This window comes from Schistocerca cancellata, chromosome 9, assembly GCF_023864275.1.
Source record: "Schistocerca cancellata isolate TAMUIC-IGC-003103 chromosome 9, iqSchCanc2.1, whole genome shotgun sequence".
In the NCBI taxonomy this organism is placed as follows: Eukaryota; Metazoa; Arthropoda; class Insecta; order Orthoptera; family Acrididae; genus Schistocerca; species Schistocerca cancellata.
Genome location: NC_064634.1, coordinates 168,512,113 through 168,530,940, shown reverse-complemented (window position 1 = coordinate 168,530,940; position 18,828 = coordinate 168,512,113). Strand labels below are relative to the sequence as shown.

The window sequence follows — 18,828 nt, the reverse complement described above, 5'->3', positions numbered from 1 at the left end:
ATACATTCAACATAACAATGAAACCAACAATATCTGAAATACGTAAGTCTGATTCCTCGAAAAATCATTCTTCTTTTCATGAAAAATTAACATCAGTGGGTTTACACTAGCATGGAATGAAATAAAGCAATTAGTGATGCAGTAACCGGTTTCCAAGCATTTAATGACAGCAACCGTGACCGCCTACTGCAATGTGCCTAAACTCATAGCCGTCTATCTATCCGTGGAGCGATGCAAGCAAGTATTTCCAAACTAACCGCTCCAGGTAAAACTAAACTTCATCGTAGTAACTATATCTCACGCATTCGTTATGCATTTCGGACATCGACCAGACAAAAGCAGCTTTCTTCTGAATATCATGAAAAGCACAAGGTGCCTCTTCGACTATACCACATCAAGTCCAGATGAAAAGTTCAAATGGTTCAAATGGCTCTGAGTACTATGGGACTTAACTTCTGAGGTCATCAGTCCCCTAGAACTTAGAACTACTTAAATCTAACTAACCTAAGGACATCACACACATCCATGCCCGAGGCAGGATTCGAACCTGCGACCGTAGCGGACGCGCGGTTCCAGGCTGTAGCGCCTAGAACCGCTCGGCCACTCCGGCCGGCAGACGAAGAGTGACCAAGAGCAATGCCGTACTATTTTCAAACAACCAAGACCATTTGTTCCTCATCCACAACGAGCGCTGTTAGTCGAGAGCAAACCGACTTGCCAAAAACGTAAGTCTGTCACAGTGATCAAGCAAAGAGGTTGCTAGAATGTTAGTACCGATATACCGGAACTAGTTAAAGCAAGATCTCATAGATCAAAACAAACATGAACATTACGATACACAAAAAGGCAAAAATATGCTATGAAGAAATGAAAGTGCTCATTAACAGAGACTTTTAACTGTGAATCAAGACTCTGAAACACTACGCAACCCTAAAATAGGCCACACTTTAATGTATAACTGCATTGTATGAATACCCGTTTGAGAGTGGCTACTATAGATAATGTTATGCGCAAATTGAGGGAAACAACTTCTGGAGTGGAAGTAGGAACTATGACGATTTCTTCATTTGCTTTGTGCACAGAGTGTTTTAGATCACAGCATACGAAAGCAGTGGATGTAGCTATCACTGATTTGTATTGCATCACTTCAGGCTGTCTCCGTCCCATTCCTTGGGAAAAATCTGTTCTTCTGGACCAGAATTAGTAGCCATAAAAGAAAATACCAACCTGACAACACCTGAATTTCATCCGCCGTGTAGCTACCAGCAAGCACGTCCAGACTGAAGTCGAGGATAGATTACCTTCAGATGATTCACTCACAGCAGCACGACAGGAAACGAAATTAAAAACTTAGTGTTCTAGAAACTAGGATCTCGAAATATGTATGATACGTGAAGGAGGGTCCTCTGGTCTAGTGGTGAGCTTTGCTGCTTCTTGATCGTAGGGTCCCAGTCCGACTCCCGGCCAGATTTCCTTCACTCGGGGACTGGATGTTTGTGTTATCTTAATCATCTCATTGACACGCAAGTGGCCGAAGTAACGTCGAATAGAAAAATTGTTACAGGCGGCCGAGCAACCCCAGACGGGCTCTCCTGGACAATAATGCTATACGAGGATTTCATGGCCACAGAGAACAGGTTACTTGGAAATGATTCAGCTGAATCAGCTTAGGTGTCACGAATAAGCAAATTAATAGGGACCCAGTGTGGAGTCTTTATCGTATCAGTGTTGAGTAGACCCCGACCCACTTCTTGCAGAGTGGCTTATGCTTAGTAACATACTGTGTGGAAAAGCTACAATCTGTCCACACGACATTGCCAAGTCTGTGTATCTACATTTGTATCTCAGCTGTTGTTGTGGCCCTGACCGGTTCAAGGCAGCTTTCCATGCTAGTCTGTGCTGTGCAAGTATCTTCATCTCTTCATAACTACTGCATCCTACAGCCACTTTATGAGACGACGTACTACACTGCATGTGAATGTGGGTGATGTATGTCGGTCATAAGCAGCGCACAGTTTGCGGGCTCCTCGATGCGAAGGCCTGGCGTACCCGGCTGTAGGCAGGACTACGGAGGGCGTGGCAGTGGTCCACAGTGGTGTTGCGTCTGACCTGCGGTGACGGCCGGGGGACGGCCATGTGGACCTGTCAGATTCAAACTAGCGAACATGACGAAAGTTTGCAAGAGTGCACATTGGGATCTTTTATATTGTTCTCGTTTGTGCCCCTACAGAGCAATCCGTAACAGAGTCCGAGAAGGACGATATCTCAATTAAAAGAGGAGATCAACATGATTCTGCTAGTAAGCAGATACGACTTGTAATTAATATTTGTAAGAAGATACAGCTCCGCGAAAGTTTACATAATTGAAAGTCAGCTAATCATTAATAACTTTTGTAGTATTTATGTTCTCTGCCTCGTGATGACTGGGTGTTGTGTGATGTCGTTAGGTTAGTTAGGTTTAAGTAGTTCTAAGTTCTATGGGACTGATGACCATAGATGTTAAGTCCCATAGTGCTCAGAGCCATTTGAACCATTTTTTAGTATTTATGGTGAAAGGAAGATCAAGGACTCAGATTGTAGCTCTCAGTAATACGCATCGATGGAATTATACATATGTATCACAAATAATTAAGCAGTGAACACTTTTTAATTGAACTTTAATCAAAAATCTGCGTATAATTTAATATCAGAAACACAATTATCAAGGCAGTAAGCAATGGTAGCACCACATACAACATTTAGTTCATAACATTTATATTTTGTATTCTGTTTTTCAATAAAGTGTTTGTAATTTGCACAGTTTCACCTGTAACTTAAGAAATATTATAGTTATCATAATTCTGAATAATTCAGTAGAAAGAAGAGGGACAAATCATATAAGAAAGTGAGCCATATCCATATTTATTGTAATAATTGACGGCACAGAGTTTATAAACTGATATTTATCACTGTAACAAAACTTTGCTTTTCCTTAGCTTTAAATTTTGAGTGAACCACTACACATAAAATTAACTGTAAGGTACCTCTTTTGCTTAGAATTCAGCGCACAGCTAAGCCTGATTGAGATTTGTGATACCAGTTATGTATGTAAAGCGCTGCATCAGGCTGGTGAAAGTACAACGTCATTAAGTGACGTAGATGCAGGGTGTTTTCGTGAACTGGAGGTCCGAGGCCTTAATAGGGAGGCAGCCGTCTTACAGTATCTCACAGTATGATAGGAGTTTGAAGAGGTATTCCAGCTGCACATGTTTTCTGTGACATTTAGAAATATTTTGCGCTAGTCTGTTGTGGACTTAGTTTTGCTGCAAGCAGTTCGGCAGAAGTTCATTTGAACTCTGAATATGGGCTCTCAGTACGGATTTTAACTCAGGTTTTCAGTCAGTGTTTTGAAGATTCTTTCAACTGATCGACACTTGTATTTAGTACATTGAGTGTTAATTAGGCTCTTATTATCTATGAGTTAGTGTGGAGTTCAAGTTCTGTTAAACTTTGGCTGTGAACACTGTCTTTTCCAACTACTTTATTTCTTAATCTTATATAGTGTATTTGCTAAAAATTATTTTGGGAGCTCAAGCTATTATCACACCACTTAATCACATGACCCGTTTCACCAGTTCACCAATTAATGTCTGAATTTTAAAGACAATAAACTTTATTAAAGGTTAACAATTGTAGTTAAGTTACATTATTTAACACTGATAGCGCCCAAGTTGAACTTAGCAACTACTTGTCTGCTTAATACATCAGAGACGAATTTATTAGTTTATTTTTCATTAAAAAGCTCACAATAACTATGTTGTTGTTGTTGTTGTTGTTGTGGTCTTCAGTCCTGAGACTGGTTTGATGCAGCTCTCCACGCTACTCTATCCTGTGCGAGCTTCTTCATCTCCCAGAACCTACTGCAACCTACATCCTTCTGAATCTGCTTAGTGTATTCATCTCTTGGTCTCCCCCTACGATTTTTACCCTCCACGCTGCCCTCCAATACCAAATTGGTGATCCCTTGATGCCGCAGGACATGTCCTACCAACCGATCCCTTCCTCTAGTCAAGTTGTGCCACAAACTCATCTTCTCCCCAATTCTGTTCAATACCTCGTCATTAGTTATGTGATCTACCCATCTAATCTTCATCATTCTTCTGTAGCACCACATTCCGAAAGCTTCTATTCTCTTCTTGTCTAAAGTGTTTATCGTCCACGTTTCACTTCCATACATGGTTACACTCCATACAAATACTTTCAGAAACGACTTCCTGACATTTAAATCTATACTCGATGTTAACAAATTTCTCTTCTTCAGAAACGCTTTCCTTGCCATTGCCAGTCTACATTTTATATGCTCTCTACTTCGACCATCATCAGTTATTTTGCTCCCAAAATAGCAAAACTCCTTTACTACTTTAAGTGTCTCATTTCCTAATCTAATTCCCTCAGCATCATCCGATTTAATTCGACTACAGTCCATTACCATCGTTTTGCTTTTGTTGATGTTCATCTTATATCCTCCTTTCAAGATACTGTCCATTCCGTTCAACTGCTCTTCCAAGTCCTTTGCTGTGTCTGACAGAATTACAATGTCATCGGCGAACCTCAAAGTTTTTATTTTTTCTCCATGGATTTTAATACCTACTCCGAACTTTTCTTTTGTTTCCTTTACTGCTTGCTCAGTATACAGATTGAATAGCATCGGGGAGAGGCTACAACCCTGTCTCACTCCCTTCCCAACCACTGCTTCCCTTTCATGTCCCTCGACTCTTATAACTGCCATCTGGTTTCTGTACAAATTGTAAATAGCCTTTCGTTCCCTGTATTTTACCCCTGCCACCTTTAGAATTTGAAAGAGTGTATTCCAGTCAACACTGTCAAAAGCTTTCTCTAAGTCTACAAATGCTAGAAACGTAGGTTTGCCTTTCCTTAATCTAGCTTCTAAGATAAGTCTTAGGGTCAGTATTGCCTCACGTGTTCCAACATTTCTACGGAATCCAAACTGATCTTCCCCGAGGTCAGCTTCTACCAATTTTTCCATTCGTCTGTAAAGAATTCGCGTCAGTATTTTGCAGCTGTGACTTATTAAACTGATAGTTCGGTAATTTTCACATCTGTCAACACCTGCTTTCTTTGGGATTGGAATTATTATATTCTTCTTGAAGTCTGAGGGAATTTCGCCTGTCTCATACATCTTGCTCACCAGATGGTAGAGTTTTGTTAGGCCTGGCTCTACCAAGGCTGTCAGTAGTTCTAATGGAATGTCGTCTGCTACCGGGGTCTTGTTTCGACTTAGGTCTTTCAGCGCTCTGTCAAACTCTTCACGCAGTATCATATCTCCCATTTCATCTTCGTTTACCTCCTCTTCCATTTCCATAATATTGTCCTCAAGAACATCGCCCCTGTATAGACCCTCTATATACTCCTTCCACCTTTCTGCTTTCCCTTCTTTGCGTAGAACTGGGTTTCCATCTGAGCTCTTGATATTCATGCAAGTGGTTCTCCTTTCTCCAAAGGTCTCTCTAATTTTCTTGTAGGCAGTATCTATCTTACCACTCGTGAGATAAGCCTCTACATCCTTACATTTGTCCTCTAGCCACACCTGCTTAGCCATTTTGCACTTCCTGTCGATCTCATTTTTGAGACGTTTGTATTCCGTTTTGCCTGCTTCACTTAGAGCATTTTTGTATTTTCTCCTTTCATCAATTAAATTCAGTATCTCTTCTGTTACCCAAGGATTTCTACTAGCCCTCGTCTTTTTACCTACTTGATCCTCTGCTGTTTTCACTATTTCATTCCCCAAAGCTACCCATTCTTCTTCTACTGTATTTCTTTCCCTCATTCCCGTCACTTGTTCCCTTATGCTCTCCCTGAAACTCTGTACAACCTCTGGTTCTTTCTGTTTATCCAGGTCCCATCTCCTTAAATTCCCACCTTTTTGAAGTTTCTTCAGTTTTAATCTACAGTTCATAACCAATAGATTGTGGTCAGAGTCAACATCTGCCCCTGGAAATGTCTTTCAATTTAAAATCTGGTTCCTAAATCTCTGTCTTAACATTATATAATCTATCTGAAACCTTTTAGTATCTCCAGGGTTCTTCCATGTATACAACCTTTTTTCATGATTCTTGAACCAAGTGTTAGCTATGATTAAGTTATGCTCTGTGCAAAATTCTACCAGGCGGCTTCCTCGTTCATTTCTTAGCCCCAACCCATATTCACCTACTACGTTTCCTTCTCTTCCTTTTCCTACTGTCGAATTCCAGTTACCCATGACTATTAAATTTTCGTCTCCCTTCACTGCCTGAATAATTTCTTTTATTTCATCATACATTTCTTCAATTTCTTCGTCATCTGCAGAGCTAGTTGGCATATAAATGTGTACTACTGTAGTAGGCGTGGGCTTCGTGTCTATCTTGGCCACAATAATGCGTTCACTATGCTGTTTGTAGTAGCTTACCCCCACGCCTATTTTTTATTCATTATTAAACCTACTCCTGCATTACCTCTATTTGATTTTGTATTTATAACCCTGTAATCACCTGACCAAAAGTCTTGTTCCTCCTGCCACCGAACTTCACTAATTCCCACTACATCTAACTTTAAACTATCCATTTCCCTTTTTAAATTTTCTAACCTACCTGCTCGATTAAGGGATCTGACATTCCACGCTCCGATCCGTAGAAAGGCCAGTTTTCTTTCTCCTGATAACGACGTCCTCTTGAGTAGTCCCCGCCCGGAGATCCGAATGGGGGACTATTTTACCTCCGGAATATTTTACCCAAGAGGACGCCATCATAATTTAATCATACAGTAAAGCTGCAAGCCCTCGGGAAGAATTACGGCTGTAGTTTCCCCTTGCTTTCAGCCGTTCGCAGTACCACAACAGCAAGGCCGTTTTGGTTAGTGTTACACGGCCAGATCAGTCAATCATCCAGACTGTTGCCCATCTTCAGGAACCACTCATTTGTCTGGCCTCTCAACAGATACCCCTCCGTTGTGGTTGCACCTACGGTACGGCTATATGTATCGTTGAGGCACGCAAGCCTCCCCACCAACGGCAATGTCCATGGTTCAGGGGGGGGGGGGGGGGCACAATAACTAGGCGAAGACTATATCATTCCCAGGAAAAACAACAAGGAGCCGTTTACTCTCCCGATTTGAAACTGCTAACTGTATTCGAGCCTTTGCCTCTCTCTACATTTTTTACACCCCTTCCCCCCCCCCCCCTCTTCCCCCAAACAACTCGCTCTCTGTGACCAAACTGGCAATTCCACCATGCAACAGGATGTGTCTGTCAATAGAACCCTCGTTACAGTCAAGTTGTGTCACAAATTTTTTGTTTCCCAGCTCTATTCAGTACCTCCTCATCAGATATATGTTCTGCTCATAAAAATCTTTAACGTTCTTCTGTTGCACGATATTTCAAAACCTTCTATTTGCTTTTTGTAAGCCGGTCAGAGTGGCCAAGCGGTTCTAGGCGCTTCAGTCTGGAGCCGTGCGACCGCTACGGTCGCAGGTTCGAGTCCTGCCTCGGGTATGGATGTGTGTGATGTCCTTAGGTTGGTTAGGTTTAAGTAGTTCTAAGTTCTAGGGGACTGATGACCTCAGATGTTAAGTGCTCAGAGCCATTTGAACCATTTTTTTCTTTTTGTATAAGCTGTTTATCGCCCACGTTTCAGATTCGTACAAGGCTACACTCCATGGCAATACCTTCAGAAAAGGTTTCTGACCACTTCAATTTAAATTAGATGTTAATAAATTCTTCTCCTTCCAAAATTCTTAATTGCCTCAGGATCTGTCCTATCAACTAAACCTTTCTTTTAAGCAGATTGTACCATAAAGCACTTTTCTCCCCAAGTCAGCCAGTACCTCTACATTATTTACTCTATCTACACATTCCCAGACACTAAATTTCAGACGTTTCTAGTTTTCTCTTGCCTGTGCTGTTTATCATCCATATTTCAAGGACATACAACGCTACATTCCAGACAAATTCTTTCAGAAAAAGACATTTTAAGTCTTTATATTTGATGATAGTAAAATTTCGTTTTTGCCGAAACGCTTTTCTTGCTGTTACCAGTCTTTATTTTTATATGCCCTCCATATCGGCAATCGTCTATTACATTTCTGCTCAACTACCAAAACTGGTCTACTATTATGGTGCCTCATTTATTAATACTACCCCAACATCGCACCATTTAATTGGACTACATTCAATTGCCTTTGTTTAACTTTTCGACACACTATCCATTCCATTCAACAGCCGTTCCAAAGAATTTCGGCATCTGACAGAATCATATTTATCATAAGAAAATCTGGCAGTTATTAATTCTCGTTAAGCTTACATTCATTTCCCAAATTTCTCCGTGCTCCCGCTACTGCTTGCTCTATGCTCTGCCACTTCTGCCTATCCACTGACGAGTGTAAACACGGTCTCATGCCTCCCGTGCATCAGTTGCGAAATGCTCTGGCAACCATCATGCTGAAGCCACATACATTGTCGAACGTCCAAGAAAAAATTCTGCAGTAGTTCCAGTAGCTTCTGTTCCAAAAACGTTCGATATTTGCGACCATTTAACGCGCCGTCGATAAAATAAGACCAATGAGTTTGTTCCCCACGATACCGAGCCATACATTAACCAGACAAGGACGTTGATGGTAAGCTTGCGTAACCAATGGGGTTTGTGTATCCTTCAGTAATGCATGTTATTCCGGTTAAGGCTACTGTGGCTTGTGGATGTAGACTCATCAGAAAATAGTACCTGGCAAAGAACGTGCGGGTTGTTGAAGTGCCGATTCACAAAACACTACTCGGTTATAGAAATCGGCGCCACGAAGTTCTTCATGCAGTGACACGCGGTATGAATGACGCATATGATGATGTATTATTCTGATAAAACTACCTACGGACATACTGGAATCGCGGTATAATTCCCGGCCGCTTGTCAGTGGGTTGTGGTGCACTGGCGCTAGTACAGCTATTTCATTAACTACTGCTGCAACACGTCTGTTTCGTTTCCTTTTGTCTGTCTGTACTCTACCATCATACATAAAGATGTTTGCAAGCTTGTAAAAGAACGAACGAAAGCGAGCTTTCTCTGGAAAACGCTCGGCATACAAGGCAACAGCAGCCTCAACATTTCTCCTACTTTCTCTGTAAATAAAGATGAGTTCAACTTTGTCTTCTGTGGTTGCAACATTCATCGTCCACTTGCACGTCTGTCCTCCAAATGATAGGTAGACGTGCAGGCAATAAACACTGAGCTAGTATTGTAATGTCTGGAGCCGCTATCTGTTTTGCGTCTGCATGATACGTAAGATCCGGCGCAGCGTACCCTGTGCCGCCTGTTATGTCGTAGTTTGCTACATGGCCACGGTGGCGCGTCAGATTCTATATCTCGGAGTAATACAGCATTGCGAATGGGGTTTCCAATTATAAGCCTATCCCAGTCTCTTGGGGTCCCACGAATCATTGGATATTCAATGGCCATTACGCTTGTGTACTCATTTCTACTCCTTCGATTACAGTATCACCTGTGACGAAACGAAGAAAGTGCTTCAGACAAAAAGTATGTAGATTTTGCTACAGAATTGTAATCTGCAATAAAAAATGGAGGTTCCCATTGAAGATTTCAAAATTGACTATGCCACACACGCACGGGGTAGGGTGTAGGGTCGACTTTGGTATCATTGTATATCCCCCTCCGAGAAATTCAAATTATAACTTCTTTTCATACGATGTGTAGTTTTTGAGATATTTTGATGTCTTCTGTTAAAAAGAACACCCATTTATATTCTCCTTGGCGCGGCGATAGTTTCTGTGCTGTACTGCAGTCAAGGTATATGTTCAGATTTACATATCATTACCGAAATTAAGTCCCCAATCTATTCTCTATATATTTCTCTTAAACCCTTATCGAACTGATGAAATCTGTCGTTTGAACACGGTAGCTTTCGGATTCTGGCACCTTTTCCCACCACAAACATGGCTGAACTTAGTTTCTTAAACGTCCATAGTATCAGCCGCACGCAGTTGACGTCAACAAGAGTATGGGCTTGAAGGATGACGTTGTTACAACGTTGAAACTAGTTGCCAAAATAAAATCGACACCTTAAATACAGCTGGAGGAATTTCTACATTTTTAATATAATGAATGTCCTCTTTCCACGAAAATAGGCAGAGTCCATTTTCTTTTAGATTTATGAGCAAAATCGGTATAGTTTTTACGTTCGACTGCAGTCGAATCTCACTATTTTGTGACGTGCAATGAAGTGCACCTCCACCGATCACAAATTATCAGCAGAGACATGCCCACCCTGCATAAAATCAGGATAAAACCCTATGACTATTTTGCTGCAAAAACTACCGATCACCGAAGAATTTTCTCGCTATTTTTAAACCGTCATCATAGTGAAGAAAAAGCGTTAATTTAAACTCCAAAGAAAAAAGTAATAATCTATATTAAGCAATTTCTTTCAGCCTGTTCAGCAAATTACATGATCTGAGAGCGCCTCTTACGCTCGGTGTCTTCTAATAAACTGTCACGCACATTAAATAACATTAAAAAATACAGTCCTTCATGCCATTGGCTCGCATGATGGAAGAAACACAATCATTTTACATTCGAGAACGACAAGCTATAATTCAAGAGAACACTATAAAAGGTTCCCTTTCGCCAGTGTGTTGTGATATCATACTAGCGTTTACAGAACAAATCGTGAGACACTGTTTCGCCATGTGTAGGTGGGAGATTGAAATTTCGTTACAAGGTATCGCCATAACGAGAAAAAAAAAAGAAACGCTTGTCAAGAATCATTCCGTGGTGCCCTAGCCATCATCTCTTTCACCCGCCACGTCATTGATATCAATTTGATAGGCTACTTAATTAAATTGATCACGAGAGTCAAATTGCATGGCGAATAAATTTTTTTCAGCAGTCGTATTACACTCGGCAATTAGGACAACTGGGAAGCCATGGAGGGAACACGGTGTTCTTTTCGAGGAACACTATTGAGAAATGACATCTGAGGCTGACCACAGAGGGATTCTACAGCCCACAACACACATTTGGCGCAAGGACCACGCTATTATAAACACGTTAATAACGCGTTATGTTACCGTCAACCTGCATAAAAAGCGGTCTTGAGTCTACAGGCACACGCCGATAGTTTTACGCTTACAGCCAGAAATGCTGTCCGAAATGCTGTCCGCAATTTGAAATCAAGTCCTTACCATTCAACCACACATTTGCGTTGGATCCTGTACAGACGTCTTTTAATTATTACAGCCACTGGTGAATCATATTCATGCCACTATCGTATCTCGAAACCAGTGACCTTTTATTTTTAACTTATCTGGTAAGGATGTCATACACCAAGAACTCCAGCACTGTTTTTTAGACAGTCCCTCTGCATCTTCTAAATTCTCCTAAGTCTCTGCCCCGCCCTCCTTGTATCTTAGCCCATATGACCTATACGGAAGTCAGAGAGTGCTATATCTAAGACCTTCTGCATCCTGTGGGGAAACAGGACAAACTAAGTTAATGAGGCAGAAGCGCGTTTTGACCACTCGGTGGAAATGGGAACTTGGTGTCATAGCTCTGCCAACCGTATACAATGTGTAAGGCCAGCACCAAGCGAAGCTTTTCCCTGTAACACGAGGTAGTAGAAGAGATAGTTCGAGCAGTTACGGTGGTGTTTCTTGTTGGGAAAATTAGGAAGACTACACATCATACATGGTATGGTTTTCATTGTAAATACACATTCTTAATTATGGATATATTATAAAAAATTGTTAATGGTTTTGAAGTTGAGAAAACGATACACAGTGAAATTTTTGGGGAAAAATGAAAAATCAAATATTCTTTGTTTGAATATACCCACTGTTTTACAGGACAGACGTGGTCTCACATTAGCCAGTGTGATAAGCGTCGTAGAAACAAGGAAAACAATTTTCACGGCGTGGATGATGATGAGCGTTTGGCGTCATTGGCCGGGAGGCCCCTCGCGGGGCAGGTCCGGCCGCCTTGGCGCAGGTCTTATTACATTCGGCGCCACATTGGGCGACCTGCACGCCGGATGGGGATGAAATGATGATGAACACAACACAACACCCAGTCCCTGAGCGGAGAAAATCTCCGACCCAGCCGGGAATCGAACCCGGGCCCGGAGGACGGCAATCCGTCACGCTGACCACTCAGCTACTGGGGCGGACCACGGCGTGGAGCACACCGTACAAATGATGCATTTCTGCAGTTGTCACCTTAACATTGCACTCTGACCCAACGGCATTGATCTGGAGCCAAGTTAAGGGAGTTGTCGCGAGAAATAACACAACACTTAAGCTGCCAAGCTTACAGCACGAAGTTTTGTGACATGTCACTACCGAAAGGTGGCGAAATATAGAATAGCTCGTCATAAAAGAGGAGGAGGAAATGTGGACTTTTTGGTGGCTTGGTTCCAGCAAACACGGAAGAATACATAGCGTAATGTTTACATGAGGCTTATTGTTACCACGGGGTCCCGGATTCGATTCCCGGCCGGGTTGGAGATTTTTCTCTGCCCGAGGACTGGGTGTTTGTGTTGTCATCATCATCATCATCATTCCTGACAGTGGCTAGATTGGGCTGTGGAAAAAATTGGATTGTGTAAAAGTTGGGACTCTATACGGGCGCTGATGATCCGGCAGTTGAGCGTCTCACAAATCAAACATTGTCATCATCTTCATTCTTACGATAAACGGAGTATAATCGTAGACTATTGCTTGACGATGCTTGGCCACCACCCTAGTTGAAGGCTGACCTTTCATCGCTTTGGAAGCAGTCTCATGTAGCATCCTATCCCTACCGAGTATCATGAATACCGATGGCGAGTTTGCAGCAACTACCGTGGTTGCTCACGTACCATTAAGCGAAATTCCGAGCTCGGTAGTTCGTCAGTAGAAAAGCTGCCAGCACACGAGCCGTGGCATTCAACGTGCAACGCGTGGTACCCACCCGGTTGGTGCATCGGTGTGTGCGCCTCAACGTCGTATAAGCAAAATGGTTCAAATGGCTCTGAGCACTATGGGACGCAACTGCTGTGGTCATCAGTCCCCTAGAACTTAGAACTACTTAAACCTAACTAACCTAAGGACATCACACACACCCATGCCCGAGGCAGGATTCGAACCTGCGACCGTAGCAGCAGCGCGGCTCCGGACTGGAGAGCCTAGAACCGCACGGCCACCGCAGCCGGCGTCGTATAAGCGATCGTAACTCGCTCTACCGGCAGTTTTCGGTTGTACCCGGTTCGCAAATCACACAGTTTGTTTACGAAATGGATGAGCTTAAAATTCATACGTTATCTGTATTAAAAGCACATTACCTCTCTTGTCCATATCGTCGTCATGTTGCTCTGTCTTTAGTATATATAAATAAAACTACAGTATCTATGAACATGTTATAGGGCAAAAAGGAAAGTTACAAATTAAGTCAACAGCCATATCAGCTTGTAAGACTTCCATTACAAATGGTGCGATACAAGTTTTCATTAGTCTTCCACGTAAGATAAAAATTATTTCATCGTTCTCGCTTGATCACTGTTTCTATTTAATACCTGAATATTTAGAAAATGTCAAATACAAGTGCAATATTTCTGGTCTTGCAGCCATCATGTTAAGCTACAAGAAGCTCCTCTTAGAGCACTTGAGAAGGCTGCAGGAGGAAGATGACGTAATGTGGTGTGAGATACCAATGACGGTTTGTTCGGTACGGGTATCGTGAGAAAGGCGACATAAATTGTGGTCCTCCTCCGTGATTGGCTGCTGCGTTCGGAAGTTGCGCACCAAAATGATAAACTTCCGTTATTAATATCAGAAAAATAAGCAGTAAATTTACTTACCTTTCATACAAAAGCATCTCTCAATAGCAGGCTACCATTCCATTATTTAAATAGCGTTAATAACCAACAGGATAATAAACAGTTGCCATATGAAAAGGCAGACGAAGTACTACGGAGATCTTCGGATCGCGCCTAACTTTTAAGGCGGGAAAAGTGGTTCGTTTGTAAGATAAGAGCTCTATCAGCCGTCTCGGAGGACAGACATGTCTGCGCAGTCGGTGTCAGTTAAGACTTTACTAGTAATCTCTGGTTTGTAACTGTGAGAGCTGGTTCGGCAGTCTCGGAAGACAGATTTGTTGATTGTCTCGGTCGGTATCGGTTAAGCACTTAATTAGCTATCTCTGGGTATGCGTACGCGTAACTGAGAATACGCTATTCATTCATTTATTTTCTATGAAAGTGCGAAGAATAGAGATTATTTGTGATGCATAAAGTGAATTATAATGATGCAGTTTATAGTGTTCTGATAATAAAAAAACGCGAATAGCATCTCGCATAAACAAATTGAAGATTTAACTATTTATACAATATCAGTTCCTCGCTGCAGCCTCAAGATAACGGATTCGCGACCTACGTGCTGTTTTCTGCGCAGGGAACAGCAACGTTAGAAGATTGCAGATTGGTGGACATTAATTAGAACATCACATCGCAGGGCGGTGGAAGCAAATAGGCACCTCGCGTGCAATGCAGTTTTAGAACAAATGAGATCAGTGACAGGTCATCTGTGGGAACATAGAAGGGGTATGAAGGAGGGATATTTTCGAGGGATTCGCACGTATATACACTACCCGATCAAAAGTATCCGGACACCTCCAAAAACATACGTTTTTCATATTAGGTGCATTGTGCTATCACCTACTGCCAGGTTCTCCATATCAGCGACCTCAGTAGTCATTACACATCGTGAGTGAGCAAAATGGGGCTCTCCGCGGAATTCGGGGACTTCGAACGTGGTCAGATGATTGGGTGTCACTTGTGTAAACGTGAAGGGACACGTACAACACAAAAGCGTACAGGCCGACCTCGTCTGTTGACTGAAAGAAAGTGCCGACAGTTGAAGAGGGTCGTAATTTGTAATAGGCAGAGTTTTATCCAGACCATCACACAGGAATTCCAAACTGCAGCAGGATCCACTGCAAGTACTATGGCAGTTATGCGGAAGGTGAGAAAACTTGGATATCATGGTCGAACGACTGCTCATATGACACACATCACGCGGGTAAATGCCAAACGAGACCTCGCTTGTTGTAAGGAGCGTAAACATTGGACGATTGAACAGTGGAAAAACGTTGTGTGGAGTGACGAATCACGGTACACAATGTGGAGATCCGGTGGAAGGGTGTGGGTATGGCGAATGCCCGGTGAACGTCATCTGCCAGCGTGTGAAGTGCCAACAGTAAAATTCGGAGGCGGTGGTGTTATGGTCTGGTCGTGTTTTGCATGGAGGGGGCTTGCACCCTTTGTTGTTTTGCGTGGCACTCTCACAGCACAGGCCTACACTGATGTTTTAAACACCTTCTTGCTTCTCACTGTTGAAGAGCAATTCGGAGATGCCGAATACATCTTTCAACACGATCGAGCACCTGTTCATAATGCACGGCCTGTGGTGGAGTGGTTGCACGACAATAACATACCTGAATCCTACAGAGCACCTTTGGGATGTTTCGCAACCCCGACTTCGTGCCAGGGCGCACCGATACCTCTCCTCAGTGGAGCACTCCGTGGAGAATGGGCTGCCATTCCCCAAGAAACCTTCCAGCACCTGACTGAACGTATGCCTGCGAGAGTGGAAGCGGTGATCAAGGCTATATTGAATTCTAGCATTAGCGATGGAGGGCGCCAATAACTTGTAAGTTATTTGCAGCCAGGTTTCCGGGTACTTTTCATCGCATAGTATAGCTTCCTCTCTCCCGCTTTTTCTCAACTTTGCATACAAGACCTTGAACAAAGAAGTGCAAAATATCTTACTGCAAGTAGAGGCAAGCCATTCGAGCAAACACACACCTGAAACGGAGCGCATTTGCATTCACATAATATCGATTATTATAGACTATATACATGCACACCGTCTTCAGGCCACAAGTGGCCCATCGGGATCATCCGACCACCGTGTCATCCTCAGCTGAGGATGCGGATAGGAGGGGCGTATGGTTAGCACACTGCTCTCCCGGTCGTTGTGGTGGTTTTCTTTGACTGGAGCTGCTACTATTCGGTCGAGTAGCTCCTCAATTGGCATCACGAGGCTGAATGTACCCCGAAAAATGGCAACAGCGCATGGTGGCCTTGATGGTCACCCATCCAAGTGCCGGCCACGCCCGGCAGCGCTTAACTTCGGTGATCTGACGGGTACCGGTGTATCCACTGTGGCAAGGCCGTTGCCCATTGTAGACTATACTTCTATTAAATTGATAAGTGAGGAATCTATTAGGACACGCGAAGGAGAGTAAAACAACCCGGGATACAGTGAGACGTGAACCGGCTACAGATGACACATTAGTTTGTAATGGTGAATCTCTGTTCATTAGACTACACTGAACTTTCATCAAAATTGTTATGTTCCGCACGCTTTACTCGCGGAGATGTTATTAACTTAACATTTAACTATAACAAGCCAAACCAAGGACAAAGTGTTTTCGATGAATCTTCAATGTGCCTCTGCGCTGAAACGACGTAATTTCGTAAAACGCAAGTTACAATTCCAAATTTCTTTACTCACTAATATGTTGTTTCCCATCCTTTCGTTATAATAAATCGTACCAATAAACGACGGAATTTGAGGTACCCTCAATTTGCTGGTGCTGTGAAACAGTATATTGAGCCGTGGCGGCTCATAACGATAGTGCCACTCTGGTGGTTTCTTTCCTGCCACGGTCAGGGCGGTAAGCAGCGCCCTCTGGGGTCTACGCGAGGGGTAACGAGGCGAGGTCCTGTGGGGAGTGTGCTCCGGGACGTGGTGGAAGACGGTTGTCAGGTTGACGCAGCGAGTGTGGGACCGGACCTGTCACATGGAGATATACAAGTTGGCTCTGAACGGAATGCGCCGTAGCAAGCAGCGGGAAGCGGGCGTCCTGTAATTTGTGGGAAGGAGTAACGATTTTTGCAATGGATGTTCCAGAGGTTCCCGAGAGTTGCGGTGGCTGCTTTCGGAGAAGAGAATTGGTAAGAGCTTGTGTCTACGCTCTTTTCCGTACGATGTTGCTGCCTGCCGTTATAAACGGGTGAAAATCAGGCGCTTGTATTGACTATACGGGAACTGGTGATGTAAAATTACATTTGTGATTCTTACTTGTACTGTGACAATTTAGAGGCGAAAATTGTGGTGGTTTCATTAGGTCTGGTTCTCTGCTGTGCAACTAAGGGAGTCAGTTATTTGGGGTAACTGAGGGAGCACCATTATGTTGGTCTAAGTGATACGTTCTCCACGTTTTGTCTGTGACTTTGCGAATCGAAATCGTGGGGGAGTACACGTGTGAGTAATTTGCTATTGTATTGATGGTTATGTTGTAAAGACTGTTCTCTGGTGTGTTAAATCACGCGCTGGTTTCTAGCTAATCTAAGCAATAGTTACCATTGCTACGTGCTTATGTGCTACTGTCCTTATGATTGGCGTTGTTTGTCTTTTGATTGTGGGTGTGCTCACGTTTAAAAAAATTACGGCTACTATTCATAATGGTTGTCTAGTAAGCAAATTGCTTAACCTTTTTCATATGCTGGTCTGTTTGCCTATCACATTGGCTTTCTAGGCAGTAACTGAAGGAATGCGTATGGTGGTTCAAGATGGTAGGGTGACTAGTATTTGAACTGGTGTTGAGGTTAAGGGGGAGATCAGCATCCCGCAAACCCGCACGCTGCGTGTGGTTAAATGTTCCGCTATTGGGGAGCCGGCCATCTGTTCTTGAATTTTATAAGCGTACGTGATGAGTGCATCGCTGTAGTTTTTCGCGTGCTAAATTGCGGGAAGTCGGTGCCGTCCTAGGGCTAGACTTGTGATGTATGTTATGTTGAAAGGAATTAACTGTACCAAACTTAAGAGAGCTTTTAGTTTGTTTTAGGTCTGTACATGGAATGATGTTGATATTTTGTCGATTGCCGCAATAACTTCCTGAGTGGGGAGATCCTCTCGAGGGACTTGTATTGTACTGTTGCAGTGCAGTCCATCTGAAACGTGCTGCTTAAAACTTGGGACTGCAACTCTTTGATATTATATATTACTGTTTAATCTGAAATGTCTTGGATGTAATACGGTTGTTGAGGATTATGTAATTAACTTTGATCGCTGGTTCATTAAAGGAAGTATTTAGTTTTAAAATATGTGCTCAGTCAGAGCCTATTTAAATATGATTTTAACTCATCATTCAAATTTTCTAGTCTTGGCTTCTCAAAAGGCTTTCAGTTAAATGATTGCTATTTGCCTGTTTAAATGTTTGAGTGACTTAAAGGAAAAGAATATTGTTTTGTAATTTGTACTGATTGTTCCTTTTGGGTAATACCTGACTTATGTGTTCAATAAATTAGTGTCTAGTCAATGGTGATGCTAGCCTACCCCTTCCACTCCACAGCCTATTGAGCTGCTTTGTGTCGAAATTGTGTTCAGAACACCCCTCCTATATTCATAGGGTGTAAGTTATAACACAGAACCCACCGTACATGGAGTTTCGATTGACAGCCAATATGGAGTCTCTCGACTCTTTACTGAGAAGAGATGGCGTGCATGTGACAGCAGCTGGAGTTCTTCCCTATTGGTATACATTCAACCGAAGATTCAGAATATCTGTCACCGTCCGTATTGTTCTATACTTTCGGGAAGACTCCCCAGCACGCTTTTTCCGCGCTATGACCTCGGGAACAGGGCACGCTCAATGTTGACTTATGATTGCACGGTCCGAATGACTGCGGCTTAATATATTTAAGTTAATAGGCGCTACCCCCCTTCCTGCTTTTTCACCTCAACTACCGTGA

The 18,828-nt window shown here is 42.8% G+C and overlaps 1 pseudogene; it reads right to left on the bottom strand.

Annotated features, from left to right (window-relative positions):
• Positions 1–16,131: 16,131 nt before the first annotated feature.
• Positions 16,132–16,249, bottom strand: LOC126102229 (5S ribosomal RNA; annotated as a pseudogene).
• Positions 16,250–18,828: the final 2,579 nt, after the last annotated feature.